The following is a 19,408-nucleotide window of genomic DNA, read 5'->3' on the forward strand; positions in this document are numbered from 1 at the left end:
TCAGAGGGAAAACCCTGGTGTGGGTGATGCTCACAAAATGATGTAATAATATAAAAGTTCCTTGTAAGATGATGGACTATGTTAGGAGTCTATGAAATATGTTTAGTACATATCAGTCCTTGTTATGAGACTTTCAATCCCTTTGAGGAGATTCCAACCCTATAAGGAGTCGTACAATGAAGAAGGACCCACTATCCAAATAGCTTCAAGGGAAGACCACTGAACTCAGTATCCAACTAGACATAGTACTATCCTTTGTAGAATAATACCAGTTATAAAAATAATTTTACTTCTATACTATCCTCTTGACTGGACCAATACACTCTTATGATCTAGATGCTAGATCATCAACCTCGCATCTAATTCCTTAGATTGCTTATTTGCATATATTCTTTCTCATACATTCATTCACTTATACTCTTAAATTACAACTAAGAGAATAATCCTTTCTTTATACCAAGTCCTAGAAAATAATTCCTGAGTTGGACTCAAGCCTTCCCATATTACAAATACAAAATAAGACTTCATTAATACATTACAATACATGTTACATTAACATTTCATAATTACAAACAACTATCAGTTTTCTTCTTTTACAAGTCTTCTTATGTACCAAATCTAACTTTACACAATCAACCTCATCATTTTCAGGAGGTCTTCTTCCACTATTTAAGTGCACTTCTCTATAGTCTATCTAAATTAGGAGATATCATCCAAATACTAGAAACCACTTTCCACAAACTATGTCTATACATAGACTTCTATAAATCTTTCATAACTATTACCAGCCTTCATATTTCCATATGCATAGTTAACCTCATCATCAAGACACTTTGTAGAACATCTAGATAAGTGTGTATAACCTCATCTTTAATCCTCAAACTCTATTGCCACAACCTTTGTTTATTACTCTATTACTTTCTTAGGAAGAACTATATGGTGACATCAATGACAAACTCAATCATGAATGCAACATATGACATGATGTAAATATTCCAAAACTAATGATACTCCCCCATAGGACTATTATTATCATTCATGCTAATAACTCCTTTTTAGGTTAATCCATGCTCAAACTTTAATGGATTTCATCCCCCCCCCCCCCCCCCCCCCCTCCCCACATTTTCAAAAAGAAGAAAGAAATCATTTTTCTTAATCCCATAAAGATCTAAAAGAATGATTAGATCCCAAACATCCTATTATATCATATTACCAAATCTATCCTAACATAATGATCCTACAAATTATTGAAAATCCAAATACCATAAACCACTTTCCACGAACTATGTCTATACACAATCTTTTATAAATCTTGTATAACTATTACTAGTCTTCATATCTCCATATGCATAGTTAAATTCATCATTGAGACACTCTATAGAACATCTAGATAAGTGTGTATATCTTCATCTTCAATCCTCGAATAGTGTTGCCACAACCATTGTTTGTTACTCTATTATTTTCACAAGAACAACTATATGTTGATATCAATGACAAACTCAGTCATGAATGCAATATATTAACATCATTTCAATCTTCCCAAACTAACAAAACTCCCCCATAGGACTATTATTAGCATTCATGCCAACAACTCATTTCTGGGGTAACCTATGCTCAAGCTTCAATGGATTTCATCCCCCCTCCCCACATTTTCAAAAAAGAAGAAATAAATCATTTTTCTTAATCCCATAAAGATATAAAAGAATTATTAGATCCCAAACATCTTATTAAATAATCTTATCAAACTAATCCTACCATAATGATCCTACAAATCCTAGAAAATCTAAAGTTTCCAATTCTCATATATCCCACAAACACTACCCCAAGGGTTCAATTGAAAAAGGAAATCCACCCATCTATCCCTGCATATTCCTAAGTTTTCAAATCCCTAGACTTAGATTTGTGCAAATGATTTCCCCCTCCTATTATACTCCCATAGTAAAAGTATGAGCTCCTCTTAGCTATTCATCAACCTTTTTGCATCGTCCTAGCCCAAGTTTTCATACTTTTTAAAATGATGTTAGGCCTTGTATTTGCTCCCTGTTTCATTCTCGAGGGGACATTACCCAATCTAGTCTCTTTCCTTTCTTTTTGATAGTAGGGAAAACTTTTCCTTTAAAAAGCTTCTTTGCATCATCTATCTTCAAAACTTTGAAATAGTGTCATCCTAACACTATGTCAAAGACGGGGAAAATGTAGGCACCTAAGTATGATTACACAAGTAAGTAATCATATTTAGTCATCTTATTAGGAATTATTAATTAAAATACTTAATATTTGATTAAATTATGTTATCCCCTAGTTAATTAATATAATAAATTGAATATAGTCCAATTAATAGTAAAATGAAAATGAATAGTTTAATTTATTGGTTAAATACCTATTTCTCTATTAAATCAAATGATTGTGTAAACTATTTAATTTAATTCCAAATTTCTCCATCTAATCAATTAATTCCTCAAACCTTAACTTACCTTCAACCCATCCTTGACCCAGTGGTTCAATTTATTTAATCAATCCAATCCATGTACTAATAATAAGTTTATTTAATTAAATAATTAAATTTATTTAATTAAATAATTAAATTTATTTAATTAATCCCTTGACTTGCATTTTTCTAACATATCCACTTGTCACCCATGTTAGCCTCTTATCTAAGACACATCACCCCCTTTATCCAAGCCACGTCACCCTCTTATATGACCCTAATCATCTCCCTAAATCACTTGCACAATTTGAGGCATGATATAAGACATCCTAACTAAAGCCTAAGTACACTCTCCTATGACATCTTTATAGAAGGTTCCAATTTTACATATTAATTTAATTATAATTTGGGATTTTTATTTATTTAGTTTAATTTATTGACTAAGTTTATGGAGTTGCATTCATATACCTAGTGTTCATTTATTTAATTAGATAAGGGGTAAATAGAATATTAAGTGAGTTAATAATCTATTTTATAAATTAAATTTTGTAAAGTGCTTAGATGAGGCAACGAGTGAGTTTTATAAGGCAATTCTTAAGTTTGATGTTTAAATTTGAGTTTTACACTCCAAAAACCCTATTCAAGAAACTGGAGATTTTTCTTGTTGGGTAAGGTTGGCTTGTTGGATTTATGTGAGAAATGACATGTTGTATTTTTCATGAGATTTTGCACCTATATCATCATTTTCAACCCTTTTGATGCTTTCATTATTTTCTTCTATTCGTTCCAATTGTTTGGGCTTTTGGATTGAGGCAGGGATCTCTTGAATTAATTTTTTTACTTTGTCCTTCCAAATTATTTTTCTTGTTTTAGTATCATTGATTAAGAGCTAGTGCTCCCCCATAATGTCATGCATTTCTATGACTTGGTTGGATGGGTGTGAGAATTTGTGTAATTTCTTGTGTGGGAAATGGCGTTTTCCTCTTGTTATGCTATGATTTTTTCATGTGTACCCATAATTTGATTTTTATTTGACTTTTTGGAGTTTGGACATGTTTTGAAAATGGATATCTAATTTTATTTAATTCCAAGATGGTTAATTTTTTAGGTATTTCTGTGTTGCCATATTTTGTGTACCACCAAGATTTGCATTGGGAGATTTTTGTCAAATTTGGATATTATAAATGCATTGTCTTCATGTTTGCAATTATCCAATGGTTTTAACTTATGGTTTTTAGATTCATATATGAATATGTATTCCTTGTAAAATTTTTGATTGGGCATATTTATGCTTTTTGGTAGGATGTTCTATTATTGAAAATTTATCCCCTTGCATGTTTTTTCTTTACATTGAGAAGCATGGACTTGGTAGTGCTCACCCATGAATATGTGAGTTTGATTTTATGATATCTTATGAACTCTTGGATTGAGGCCAATTGAGTATCTAGTGCATTGGGGTAAGGTTGCAAAAATACAATATCTTGTGGTACTAGTTGTATAATAGGAAAATGAATTAGCTAGAAGTCGATAACAAGGTAAAGTTGAGAGGTTTTAAATTAGTGATAACCAAATAAACATAGAGAAGAATAAAACTTAATGCAAGATAATACAGTAATCATCTCATCCATAGTTGGCCTCCTAAGGGAGTTTGGTTAGATACAATTGTTCAATTGTGTGTTGTCTTTGATGTTACACAAATTTTATATTAGTCATTAGACAAAGTCTACCGAGCTCAGTTGGTCAGCAAAAGAAAAGATAGAGCCTACTAAGCTCAAAAGGTTAGTAAAGAAGGTTTATAGTGTCTACCAAGTGTTCTCAATTTATACCTTGTGCAGATAGTTGTTACCGAGCTTTCAAGGTTAAACAAAGAAATTCAGTTGTTACCAAGCTCACTCAGTCATCAAAGGGAAATATGGAAAAAATAGTTCTTATCGAGCTCTCATGGACAGCAAAGGAATTTAGTTCTTACCAAGTTAACTTGATAGCCAAAGGATTTTGTAGATGTTGCAATGTTAACCGAGTCAAGACACTTAAATCAAGAAATTATTTTTGGAAGCAGTAGTTACCAAGCAGGGTCAGCCAATGAAGGATTTTGCTGATTTATGAAATAACATTTATTTTCTTAAAGTAATATTTGTAGCTAACTGATGTATGGTTTATTGATAAATGTAACTTATGAATAAGCCGACTTGATAATCTGAATGGTATATATGAGAAGTCAAGTTGTGAATTCTAAGTGCAAGTGGTGGATTTGATGTAATGCGAATGTGAAGGAGGATTGATGATTGTGAAAATGAATTTGAAGGATGATCAGAGATCATTGAGGAGTAGCAAAGCTATATTTGATCAAGGAGGATCTAATGGTAGAGAATAGAGATCTGTAATCAACAAATTTAGTTGCATCCTATTTAGGTCAATTCATTGCTACTTTCTAATCATTGTAGCACTGATTTCAAATCTCTTAATAGAGTTGGTTTAACAGCCATTTTGTAAATCCTCTAACAAGGTGACAGTTCAGTTGAATTGTTCTAAAAGACCTCTAGCAAGGCCACTCCTAACAGGGTGATTAAATATTCTAGCAGGGTTACACCTAATAGTGTATAGTGTAACCTTTAACAGGGTTGGCTCCTAATAGGGCTCATTTCAAAAGAGTGAAAATTGGTAGCTAGATAGTTGGTGGTTTTTCCCATATTGGGTTTCCATGTTAAATTTGGTGTCTCTTGTGTTCATTTTATTTAACTTTTGTATGCATATTAATAATTATGAATGCTAAATGATTAGTAACTAGTTAATCTATTGAGTTACAACATTCTTACAATGTTTACCAAGTATCAGTAGTAAATAGGTATTTAAGACATCTAAGGGATCTGTGGATTTATTTTTATAGTAACTGATTCACCCCCCCTCTTAGTTACTCCATCTATAATTCCAACAATTGGTATCAGAGCTCTTTGTGCTTTCAGAAAAAGATTTCAAGGACCTAAGCTAAATATCAAGATGTCTTACAAGAGGGAAATTTCAAGACTTAATAGGGACAACTTCTTAGCATGGCAAGGATTGATGAAACTTCATCTAGATTCTATTGATGATTTAGGACTAAAATACCTTGATAAAAAAATATGCAGAGCCTACTAGTACATTATTTGTCAATGATATTGTTGAAAAGAAGACTCACAACAACATGATGATAGATATAGCATCTGCTCTGAGTTATGAAGAATTTGATGACATTAAAGATTGCAAAACTACCTTTGAAATGTGGAACAAGCTGAAAGAGATCTATGGAGGAGATGATAATGTAAGAAGAGCCAAAGAAAAAAGTTTGAGAGGACAATTTGATCAAATGAATATGAAAGAGGATGAAAATATTGCAAAATATGTTGAAAGAGTTGAAGCATGTGTTAGTGCAATCAAAGCATCTCGGGGAGATATCAAGGATAAGACAATTATAAGTAAAGTTCTTAGAGCTCTACTTCCTATTTATGCAATCAAAGTCTCTACAATTCAAGAAATAAGATGTGAAGCAAATCATAAGATAAATTTAGAGGCCATAGTTGGAAGATTGACTGCATTCAAGCTAGACAACTATGATAATTATGTTCCAGCTGCCAAGAACATTGAATCAACATTTGAAACCAAGCTTTCACTCAGAAAAAGGCAAGAAGATAAAGGATCCTCAATCAAATAGTGATGAAGAATCATAACAGAGTTCAGACAGTGATCTTGAGGTGGTTGAAGCTTTGCTACCAAGGAAATATTCAAGAGGCAAAGGTAAATCCAAAGGTAAGGTTCCTCTAATCTATTTTTCTTGTGAAGAAATTGGACATATTGCTACTAGGTGCCCAAATAAGCAAAAAAAGGATGAGAAGAAAGGTCACAAGTGCAATGGCAAGAAAGACTTCAAATCATTCAAAGATAAAGGTAAGAAAACATGTTTCATGGCCAAAGATTCTAATGATTCTAATGATGAAGAAGAAGATGAAATTGTTTACATTTTTGTAAAAGATGAGTCTGATAATGATGAAGAAATGGCACTCATTTCTCATGTGAGAAAAAATGATACACGGATTATAGATAGTGGTTGTTCTCATCACGTGAATAGGGATAAAACTAAGTTTTAACACTTTGAAGACTATGATGGTGGCAGTGTAAGATTTGATAACAATGAACCTTGTCGTATAAGAGGAAAAGGAAGAATCTCACTGACCAAGGAACTTGTATGTGATAATGCATATTGGGTAGAAGGACTAAAGAACAATCTACTAAGTGTGGCACAACTACTCAATAATGGATTCAAAGTGGAATTTATGCATAGAAAAGAAAGACTATTGGATGGCAAAGGAAAGCTGATTGGATCAGGCACTCAAACAAAGGTAACTTGTTTTATCTTGAACTTGGTGAATTTTCATGTTTTATTGCTCAAGTTGAAGAAAGTTGGTTATGGCATAGGAGGTTGTGTCATGTAAAATTTGAAAACTTGGTAAAAATAATTAAATTCAAGAAAGTAGGAGGCATTCCTAACAGAAAGAAACCTGAGGTTGGTCTATGCAAGAATTGTCAAATTGGCAAAATGGAAAAAACTAGTTTTACAAGCTAGAACTATTAGTCTGAAGAAATTTTAGAAATTGTGCGTACTAATTTATGTGGACCTATTGGCATTAAAATTTATACTAGTGAAAAATTCTTCATTATTTTTGTTGATGATTATTCAAGAATGATGACTATCATGTACCTAAGAGAGAAATCAGAGGCATTTAAAAAGTTCAAATGGTATTTGGCTAGAGTAGAAAAGAAAATAGTTAAAAAACTAAAATGCTTGAGGTCTAACAGAGGTGGTGAATTCATTTCACATGAGTTCAATAAATTTTTCATTGAAAGGGGAATCAAAAGATAGGTTTCAACACCTAGAACTCCTAAAAGAAATGGAATAGAAAAAAGAGGGAATAGATCTATCATGGACTGTGCAAGAACCTTAATGATTGAGAAAAGCATTGCTATCAAATACTGGAAGGAAGCTATTAGCACTATAGTTCATACCTTGAACCAAGTATAGCTGAAAAAGGACTCATTCAAAACCCCCTATGAGTTATGGTATGGCTACAAACCCAATGTAAGTTACCTAAAATTATTTGGAAAAAAATGTTACATTTTGAAAGAATCTAGAAAAGGTAAATTTGATGTAAAAGGTGAAGGAATATTTTTGGGATACTCTTGCAAAAGAAAAGCATATAGATGTTTAAATTTATCTACTCACAAAGTCATAGAAAGTGCACATGTGAAAGTTGATGAGTTTGCAGAAAGAACGAAAGAAGAAAGAAAAAGGGAACCTGAAGAGTACAGGAGATTTGTTTACATTGAACCTGATATAATGCCAAATACACCTATCAATTAGGACTCTTCAAATCCTAAGTCTTTAGTAATCGAGTCACAAGAAGTTCAAACCGAACTAATACCTACCGAGTTGCAAACAAAAGCTATTGAATCAACACCTACTGAGTCCAAGAATCTAGAATCAGAACTAAAAGTTGAAGCACAGAATGATAACAATGCAAGTCACTTAAAAGGTAAGGAGCCTATGTTAGCCAAGTATGTCAGGAAGCATCATGCACCAGATCAGATCATTGGAGATAAATCAGAAGGAACAATGACAAGAATTGAGCTGAAAAGCACTTGTTTACTTGCTGATTTTGAACCTAGAAATATCAAAGATGCATTAGAAAATGAAAGATAGATTGAAGCTATGAATGAAGTGATAGAACAAATAGAGAAAAACAAAACATGGACTATTGTACCTAGACCTAAAGACAAGAATGTGATTGGAACTAAGTGGGTATTCAGAAACAAGTTAAATGAAAATGGTAAGGTGTTAAGGAACAAAACTAGATTGGTATACGAAGGATACTCTCAAGAAGAAGGTGTAGACTATGGAGAAAATTTTGCTCCTATTGCAAGATTAGAAGGTGTCAGAACCTTACTTGCATATGCTACATACAAAGGATTCAAAGTTTATCAAATGGATGTCAAGTCAAAATTTCTCAATGACATATTGGATGAAGAGGTTTACATTGAACAACCTGAAGGTTTTGTTGATCCAAATAAGAAGGACACTGCAAATTTCATAAAATATTTTATGGTCTAAAACAAGCACCTAGAGCATGGTATGAAAGACTGCATAACTATCTTATTAAGATTGGTTTTCAAAGAACTAATGACAATAGTAGTTTGTACATAAAGGAAGAACTAGATAATAAGATTGTTTTAGCAAAAATATTTGTAAATGATACCTTGTTCATAGGAAATGATGGTCATTGCAAAGAATTTTTAGAACAAATGAACAAAGAATTTGAAATTTCAATGTTTGGAGAAATCAAATTCTTTGTTGGTCTTCAAATTCATCAAAGTAAGAATAGTATCTACATCACTCAATCTAAATACATCAAGGAGATATTGAAAAAGTTTGGTATGGAAGACTGCAAACTAGTTGGGACTCCTATGTGTACTAGATTGAAACTTACCAAAGATGATGAATCAAAGGAAGTGGATCAGACATTGTAGAGATCTATGATTTGAAAGTTGTAGTATGTAGTGCATACAAGACCAAACATTTCTCTTGCAATAGGAATTGTAGCAAGATTCTTAGTAAAACCAAAATAAAATCACATGATGGCAATCAAAAGGATAATGAGATGCTTAAAAGGAACTGAAGATTATGGATTATGGTATAAACTTGGAAGAAATCTGGATTTAAAAGTGTTCACTAATGCAGATTGGGTAGGAAATGTTAATGATAGAAAGAGTACAAGTGGAGAAGCTTTCTTTCTTGGAAAGAGGTTGGTTTCTTGGACAAGTAAAAAGTATAACTATACATCCTAGTTCACAGCAAAGGCTGAATATGTTGTAGCAGTAGTAAACTGCTCAAACATTGTGTGGTTCAAACAATTATTGGAAGGTATGAAGCAGGAAATCAAAGAACCTATTGTTATGTTTTGTAACAACACAAGTGCAATTAGCATATCCAAGAATCTAGTGATGCATTCAAAGACCAAGCATATTGCTATAAAGTATCACTTTGTTAGAGAATTGGTACAAGAAAAGGAAATCAAATTAAAAAATGTCCATACAAAGGAACAAATTGCTGACATATTCAGAAAGCCTTTACCTAAGGATGCATTCTTATATCTAAGAGATAAGTTAGGGGTCATTCCCTTATCTGAAGATCACTAAAATATAGTTTTAGTGATGCATCAATAGGAATTGAATTGAAGATCTATCAGTTGATGCAACAAAGTAATGAAGACATTGCATATGAATCAGTACATCAGGTACAATTTTATTCATTTTATTTGTGTTATCTTTGGCATGTGTTGTCAAAGAGGGAGAGTATACTGTCATATCTTTCTGAAATTTGCAAAAATAATAAGAGTTTGTGTAAGAGGGAGATTACTATATTTGAGGAAGAGGGTGAAGTATTTTGTTAGTAAAGACCTATCTTCAAATTTCATTCTACTATGACATGTTGTATTGCCATCAATGCCAAAGAGGGAGATTGTTAGATATAATTGTTCAATTGTGTGTTGTCTTTGATGTTACACAAATGTCATATTAGTCATCAAATAGAGTCTACTGAGCTCAGTTGGTCAGCAAGGCAAAAGACAGAGCGTACAGAGCTTAGAAGGTTAGTAAAGAGGTTTATAGTGTCTACCGAGTGTTCTCAATCTATACCTTGTGTAGACAGTTGTTACCAAGCTTTCCAGGTTAAACAAAGAAATTCGGTTGTCACTGAGCTCACTTGGTCATCAAAGGGAAATATGGTAGAAATAGTTCTTACTGAGCTCTCATGGACAACGAAGGAATTTAGTTCTTACCAAGTTAACTCAATAGCTAAAGGATTTTGTAGATGTTGCAATGTTAACCGAGTCAAGATGGTTAACTCAGGAAATTATTTTTGGAAGCAGTAGTTACCGAGTAGGGTCGACCAATGAAGGATTTCATTGATTTATGAAATAAAATTTATTTGCTTAAAGTAATATTTGTAGCCGACTGATGTATGGTTTATTGATAAATGTAACTTATGAATGAGTTGACTTGATAATCTGAATGGTATATATGAGAAGTCAAGTTACAAATTCTAAGTGCAAGTGATGGATTTGATGTAATGTGAATATGAAGGAGGATTGATTATTATGAGAGAAAATTTGAAGGATGATCAGAGATCATTGAGGAGCAGCAAAGCTATATTTGATTAAGGAGGATCTAATGGTGGAGAATAGAGATCTATAATCAGCAAATTTAGTTGCATCCTATTCAGGTCAATTCATTGTTACTTTCTAATCATTGTAGCAGTGATTTCAAATCTCTTAACAGAGTTGGTTTAATAGCCATTTTGTAAATCCTCTAACAAGGTGATAGTTCAGTTGAATTCTTCTAAAAGACCTCTAGCAAGGCCACTCCTAATAGGGTGATTAAATCCTCTAACAAGGTCACACCTAACAATGTGTATTGTAACCTTTAACAGGGTTGGCTCCTAATAGGGCTCACTTTAGAAGAGTGAAAATTGGTAGCTAGATACTTGGTGGTTTTTCCCATATTGGGTTTTTATGTTAAATCTAGTGTCTCTTGTGTTCATTTTATTTAACTTTTGCATGCATATTAATAATTATTATTTGCTAGATGAGTAGTAACCAGTTAATCTACTGAGTTACAACATTCTTACAGTGTTTACCAAGTATCAGCAGTAAATAGGTATTTAAGACATCTAAGGGATCTGTGGATTTATTTTTATGGTAACTGATTCACCCCCCCTCTTAGTTACTCCATCTATAATTCCAACAAGTTCATGTAAGGAAGGTGTGTCTCGCTGATAGCTAGCCTCCTATAGAAGCTGGTGCAAGGATACATTATGTGGAATCCCAAGATATTTGAGTTACCATACCCTTATGTTACTTGGGCTACTACAAGCCAAGATATGACACTCCACTAGAGTCCCTACATAATAGCTTATAGTTTGTTTTGGGTGGTGACCTCAAATATTGTAATGTGACCTTTGTATGCATAGGTGTACTTTGTGTCATACATTTATTGGAGTGTATTTTAAATTTGTGAATATGGTTGGGTTACTATCTTCATGAGTATAGTGGTGTGGGCCCATTGGTTCTACGTCGTTGGGAGGCATTGCTAACTATACCACTATTGGGGATTGGAGTACAAAAGCCATCTCCCTCTAGCTATAAGATTGGAGCTATCTTCCTTACTGATCTCTTTTGATTTACTCTTTTTTATAAATATACTGACATGGTTTTTCTCTTCTTGTGATGACTCAAATTGTGGATTTATTTTCTAATTAGCTATACTCTAATATTTATGGTTTTTTAATACTTATGACACATTAGAGTGTCTAACTCCTTAATATATGTGTTTCATGTACTCCGAATTGTGGAGTTGGGTTCATTTATATGATTTTCATTTCTTTTTTGAATGGTTATCCATTAGTTTGTCATATGAAAGAAGCATTATGTCAAGCAAAAGTTATTCTATTATATGGTAGGAGAATTTCATCATATACTAAAGTCCTTGCTCGTGTGATAGTAGATTCAACATTGTATGAGATTTAGTACTTTGTCATACTGGGGCCAAATATAGCTCATACAAGAATCCTTTTTTATTTTTTATTTCTCAAATAATGGATACTTCTACCCTTGATTGGGAAATTTAATTTGGTGATTTAGATACACCTTTTGCAGAAAAATCCTTCCAATTCAAAATAGATCATATCATAGTCACCATACTATTATTTGAATTCCTTATGTGTGTCTAAATATACAATTAAATTGGTAAATGAGCTTCTAGGTTAACCATGGTAGGAATTATACTTTGGGCTAAAACAAACATTGAAATGGAAATGGATAATATAAAAATTCTTGGATAAATGTATCTTGTATGTTAATCATTTTTTAACATAACAAACTCATAGGAGTGTGTATTTCATCTTTAGTAACTTGGGAATCTTTAGCAGTGTTTGGAAGAATTCTACTTGCATACATAGACATGTTGATATGTCATGTTCCTTATACTTCTTAAGTTAGTTTCTTAATTAACTTATCTTAGAAAAAAAATTAGTACTTTTTTAATTCTTATGTCCAAGGATTTTTAGTTGGAGCATTACTTGTTATGAATTATCCACATGAATAGAGGGATTTATAATGATGTAGGAGCATCTTGCATCATCAAAAAGGGGGTGAAAATTTTTAAAATAAAGAAAAAAAACAATTAAACTGGAGGAGAGAGAGAGAGTCACAAAAATTAGAGGAAGAATACTAAAAAATAAAAAAATAGAAAAAAAAAGGAGAAAAGAGGAATTTCTATGTTCAAGGTGCATAGGTGATGCAGGAGCATCTTGCATCATCAAAAAGGGGGTGTGATCAAATTTTTTTAAAAAAAAAAACTAAACTAGAGGAGAGAGAAAGTGACAAAAATTAGAGAAAAAATATTCAAAAATAAAAAATAGAAAAAAAAAGGAGAAAAGAGGAATTTTTATGTTCAAGGTGCATAGGTGGCGTAAATAGAAAAATAAGATAAATAGTTTTCATTCCATTTATCGAGGTGTGTAAGTGGCATTTTAGAGGTTTGTGGAAAGTTCCTTAAATTATGCATTTAATATTTGTTGTGATCCACAAAGGAAATGTAATTTTTTAATTGGCCACATGATGGTGCTTAGTTGTATTTGGGTGGGGATTAAATATGTGTTTTAAGGTAATTGCATTTACCTTTTATCCCACATTAGTTGTGTATGTAATGTCTTGGGTTGGAAGTGCCTATTTAAGCAAGGCATATGAGCATTTGTAATCAAACTCTTCAAGGATAAGTTCTTTAAGTTTAAGCTCTTGAAGTGTAATCTCTTGTAGTAAAGCTCTTCAAGTGTAAGTTCTTCAAGTAGAAGCTCTTCAAGTATAAACTCTTCCTTGTGGAAGTTCTCTTGATGTGAAGACCCTTCTTTTAGAAGCTCTTCAAGTATAATCTCTTCCTTGTGGAAGTTCTCTTGATGTGAAGACCCTTCTTTTGGAAGTTCTTATTTGGGAGTTCTCTTATGTTGAAGCATTTGTAAATTTCTTGTTGATGTTGTAAGGCTTTTTAAGTGTAATAAAAGCATGCTTTGTGAAGCATTTTATCTTCTCTTTGTCTCCATAATGTTTTAATTTTGGTTGTGAGTTGGTAAGGGTGGTGTGGTTCTTTGTCAATGGTATCAGAGTGTACCTTCATCAGTGGTATTAGAGAGTACCATCATTAGTGGTATCAGAGCGAGAGTTCCTAAACATGTGGATAGATCACCGAATGTGAGGTATTTTTCACTAGGACCTTGGGTAGGGTGAAATTTTTCAACAGGAAGTTCTTGAATGTGTAGATAGATCGTTGATTGTGAGGCAGTTTCCATGAGGATTGTGATTTCAGCTAAGTGTGTAGACAGATCACCGATTGTGAGGAAATTTGCATGAGGTTCTTGTGTTGCAAATTTTTTTTCTTATATAGACTTGATTATGGAGAAGAGAAATAAGAAGATGAGTTTTGTTATTGGATGGATTCTAAGGATTCCTAGACTTGAGAAAATTAGAGCAAGAAATCAAGAGGCGTTGCAGGTTGCATTCTTTGATTTGCAGAAGTAAGTGAACAATTAGAAGTAAAGTTGTGAAAGAGAAGAGCATGTCACCAGAAAAGAGATGTTGATAATTCTTTGGATGTAGAAAAGAAAGATGATTTAGTGGAAGAGAAAGAGGATGAAGAGGAAAATATTTGTGAACCTGAAGCAAAGGAAGTTGAAGAGGAAGAGCATTAAGATGAAATGATTTGTGAGCTAGAAGTGAATGAAGACGATTTCAAGACTGCACCAGTGAAGGAAGAGTACAATGCCTTGGTTGAAGATCAAACAAAAGAAGAAGTTACTTTCCTTGTTGAAGACATGGAAGAAGAAATAAAAGATGAATATGTTAAAGAGACAAATTCTTATGAATCATGGGATGTTTTCTTTGAGATGAATTTGAAAGATGATGATGATGGTTTGTGTTAGTTTGTGGTGACTGATCAGGAAAGTATTGTACATACTTCATAAATTCTTTGGGGTTCCCCTGAAAAAAATTTGTCCCATGGCTAACATTTTGGTTGATGAATGGCCACCATATGGCCAACATGTTGTAACCCTAAAGGGCATAAAAATACTTGTATAAAAGGGCTTAGGGTTAGGGATTTTTTTATTATGGTGATGCAAAAATTGGTTCTTGCGGTGGTATTGAATTGTAAGGGATTACAAATTGTAATCAGGTTGTAATCATTAGATCATAATAATATTAGACTTGTTTTTTGGTGGATGCAGCCCAGGGATTGGGTGAACCACGTTAAATCTTGGTGTCTTGTGTTCTTTTCTATGTGATCTATTATTTTCTATTATTAGTTATATTTGTATGTAATTGTTATTTCTGTCTAAGGTTTAATCCTAACAAGTGGTATCAGAGCCTAGTTATTTTTTAGTTATCCTCTATAGGAAAGTCTCATGGTTAAGTGGGATTCTCTTGGTTGAGTGGGAGCGATGGCAGATGAGGGTAAGCTAAGGGTTGAAAAGTTTAATGGGCAAAAATTTCAGTTATGGAAGATGCAAATGGAAGACTATCTTTATTAGAAGGATTGATGGAAGTCATTGGAAGGCAAAACCAAGAATTGGGGATCTATATCAAATGAAGATTGGGATCTTTTAGATAGAAAGGCACTTGTAAGAATTCGTTATGCCTAGCACCATTAGTGGTATTTAATATTACAAAAGCGAAGATGATGGAAGAGTTGATGCAAACACCAATGAAACTGTATGAAATGCCCTCTACTTCAAACAAGGTATTTCTCATGAAGTATTTATTTAATATGAAAATGGTAGAAGGTAGATCTATTGCAGATCATTTAAATGAGTTTAATATTATTACTAGTTAGTTATCTTTTATGGGTATCAATTTTGATGAAGAAATTAGGGTTCTCTTGATTTTGTGTTCTTTGCCTAAAAGCTAGAATGGCTTGGTAGTTGTAAGTAATTCCGTTTCTGGATCTAGTACCTTAAAATATGATGATGCAATCAGTGTTATTTTGAGTGAGGAAACTCATAGGAAATCCTGAAGCTTAAATGCACAAAGTCAAGGCAAAATGACTAAGAGAGGAAATAATTCCAAAAATTGTGGGAAATCAAGAGGAAAGTCAAAGGGGAGGAGGTCTCGATTGAGAGGACCAAATGACTATTGGTACTATGGGAGACCAAGGCATAAAAACAAAGATTGTTGGACTCGAAATAAAAATGAAGGAGATAAACTAGATGGAGATAGGGAGGAAAATGTGGTAAGTAACAAATCTGAAGAGGATTTTTTTCTTCTGTCTTTAGAAAGTGTTGATGAGTCATGGGTTTTAGATTCTTGTGCTTCATTTCATGCTACACCTCATAGAGTTTATTTCATTGATTATGTCCAAGGGGATTTTGGGCTTGTTTATTTGGGGGATAGTGAACCCTATCAGATTTTTGGAAAAAGAAAAGTTAAGATTAAGTTGTAGAATGGGAATCATTGGCTACTACATGAGGTAAGACATGTTCCAAGGGTGAGTCAGAATTTAATTTCTATAGGGAAACTTGATGATGAGGGTTGTGTAGTTACTTTTAATGATAAAAATTGGAAGGTTTCAAAAGGTTACCTTGTAGTAGCAAAAGGTGTGAGAGTAGGTGTTAGAGTAAATTATTATTATTTACCCTTTTACTTAAGTTTACCTAGTTAAATGCATTTATTTATTAGCTGTAGTCTAGGAGTTGTTGACAACACGAGAGTTTGTTCCTATCTAAGTCATACTTATCCTCTCACCTTGATCAAGGATATCCCACCTTTTGTGGACGTATGCTTAGTTGTCATTCTTATCTCCTAGCACTTTCTAAGTTTGTTCTACAAGATTCCTAGAGGCCTTTATAAATAGGCTCTCCCTTTTCATTTTTGTACAGCAATTTTATTTTCACATTGTCACAATATAATTTCTCTTTGTTGCTTCAAGCTCTTATTCCTTCCTTCTTCAATTTCTCTTCAGTAGGTTATTTGCATGCAAGTGATCTTGGTGCACTATGAAGTTGGTTTTCATCAACTTCTACATGGTATCAGAGCCTCCCTATTGCTTCCTGGTTCAAAGGATTTTTGAAGCCATGATTTAGAAACACAAACCCTTATTTGTCTATGATTTTTTCTTCAATCAAGAGGAAGAAAAAAAAATTGGGGCACTTTGGGCCTAAATAGATGCCGCCCTTGAGTTTAGAAGGTCGGTTATGGTAAAGATTCATATAAAATTTTCTAATTTTGGCTTCTGTAGCATTTGGAAAAAAATGTAGCCCCCCCAGGAAGTCTTACAAACTGTACAAACATGAAAAACAAATTTAAAAATGCATCGCCACAACAACACCACCATGGCATTGCCGCCACACCACCATGGCACCACCCCCATGGCACCAAAGCTGGCCGCACCACTACAGAGACACCATGGCACCACCTGCCTGTGACCACCACTCCACATCCACCATCATGCCACTCCGGCACCTCCACCACCAGTTTTGCCACTGGAGTTCTCTGCCCGGGCACCACCTCCACTAGTGGTGCCACCATCAAAGAACCTATGATTGCTAAAGTCACTTTTTTGGTGTCTGATGTAATTTTTTGGTGTGCCACCTCAACTTTTCTAGCCACCCATATCAACATTTTTTGGTGTGACATCATCTTCTTATGGGCTGACATTATCACCCACGACCACCCTGCTGATGTCACTTTTTGGTAGTGTGATGTCATATTTTAGCCACTAACATCAACATTTCGATAGTTGAATTATTTTTTCTGATGATGTTCTCTTGACAGCCTTATGGCTGTCAAAGTTTTTGTCTTGCCTATATTTTTTCAATGATCTTGTCTTTTGGAGAAAAAGTTAGTTTTTTGGCCATAACGTGGATATATGGAGGTATTTTTCTAATCTAAAAGAAGCACTAGAAAGCTGGTTTAGAGATGGAGATAATGGTGCTAGTTTTATTTTGTTCTAAGTTTTTTTGAGCTCTAATCTTTGGCATTGAAGTAGAGGCTTCTATTTCCTTCTTCTCTGCATCCGGAATCCAAGTTCTTTTCTTAGATTTTATGCTTTTTATAATTGTTTTCTTTGGTATTTGAGGGATATCATTATCAGTTGTGGGGGGGGGGGGGGGGGGGAGGCATTTTCTTTTCTATAATTTCATGTAGAATAAGACCCTTCTACTTCCATCTTCTCTCAATGTTGGATCCTTCTGTGACCTCAATCATTCCACACAAATATCATAGCTGGAAAGCACAAATGACTAGGCTTCTCATGTCATGAGGTCTATGGTCATGTCTAGATGAGAACCAACCTATTCTATAGTACCCTTTTGAGGTTCTTTAGCACAAAAACAAAATGGATGAGGCCATGTGATTGATTGCTATGAATATTTTAGATATTCTACTATTTCACTTGGATGGTTTGACCACTCCATGGGCCATTTGGACCAAATTTTAGACTTTTTTTGGAAAAGTGAATGAGTTCCAAACACTTTAGCTTGATGCAAAGTTGACTTCATTGTCACCAGCCAGCTCCCCCACCATTGAAGACTTCTTGATGAAGTTCAAATCTCTGTCTGCAGTTTTGCAAGGATGTGGGAAAAACAAAACAAATGATGAGTGTATCTTTTTGATACTCTCAAAGTTGTGAGGATAGTATCAGATCTTCTCTTCCACTTTCTACTCCACTATGGATGTCTTGGGTAACATACATTAGATGCCTTCATTTGAGACATTTTGTGATAGGTTGACATGGGAACATGCAAAGACCTAACAGGTGGATGCCTTTGGCTCTTCTAGCCAAGTATTGGTTGCCCAATCTTCTAAAGGTAAATCAAAGAAGAAAGCCAAATCAAAGAAAGATACACCAAAACTTTATCCTACACCTCCAGCTAACCCTCCAAAGGGTAAATATTCTTTGAAGTTTTCTGAGACTACCTCCAAGACCAAGAAGAAATCAAGTGAGACCTAGAGTTTTTGTGGCAAGGATGGACATCCTATTTCTAGGTGTTGGAAGCATTTGGAGGCTTTAGAGGAAGCCATGAGAGAGCATCATATTTTTGCTCCTAAGTCATCATCCCCCCTACAAGGAAAGGTCATGCTCTTTCTGCTCGAGCTACGACTTCAGGGCCTACGTGGATTCTTGATTTTGGTGCCTCTCATTATATGAAAAACACTTTGAAGTTGCTTACTTCACTTGTTCCTTATGTTACCTCACAAATTGTTGTTGGAAGCTCATCACAACTTTTAGTTATGGGTTCTAGTTCTATTGCACTAGTTGGGGGCTCTCTTCAGTATGTTCTTTGTGTCCCTAACATTTCAATGAACGTATTGTCCATCTATCAAATTTTCCACTATGGTTCTAGTAAGATAGTTGAGTTCTCACCACATGATGTGGTTATCTAGGACTTACATGATTCTCAGATGATTGTGGCTATTGGGAGTGTTGACTCTACATCTCACCTCTACATATTTGATGGATTTGATTCTTCTGATGACATAGGTTCATGTCTTGTTGCACATGCAGATTTAGTAAGAAAACTTTGGCATGAGTGTTTTGGCCATGGCAATTATAGATATCTTTAGTAGATGTGCACACAGGCACTTGTTCTTGGGCTTCCCTAGATTTCTTGTATAGACGGTGTTTGTCAGGGTTGTGCACTTGGCAAGAAACATAGGGATTCTTTTCCACATGGATGAGCCAATCATGCTTTTTCACCTTTGGAGTTGATTCATAGTGACCTCATGTCATTTTCTACTCCTTTTTTGGGTTCTAGATATGTGCTTAGATTAATTGATGACTTCTCCAGATGCACATGGGTGTACTTTCTAAAGTACAAGTCTGATGTCTTTGATTCATTTTGAGTCTTCA

This window comes from Cupressus sempervirens, chromosome 2 (assembly GCF_028749045.1).
Source record: "Cupressus sempervirens isolate cs-2001-9-10 chromosome 2, ASM2874904v1, whole genome shotgun sequence".
NCBI classification, from domain to species: domain Eukaryota; kingdom Viridiplantae; phylum Streptophyta; class Pinopsida; order Cupressales; family Cupressaceae; genus Cupressus; species Cupressus sempervirens.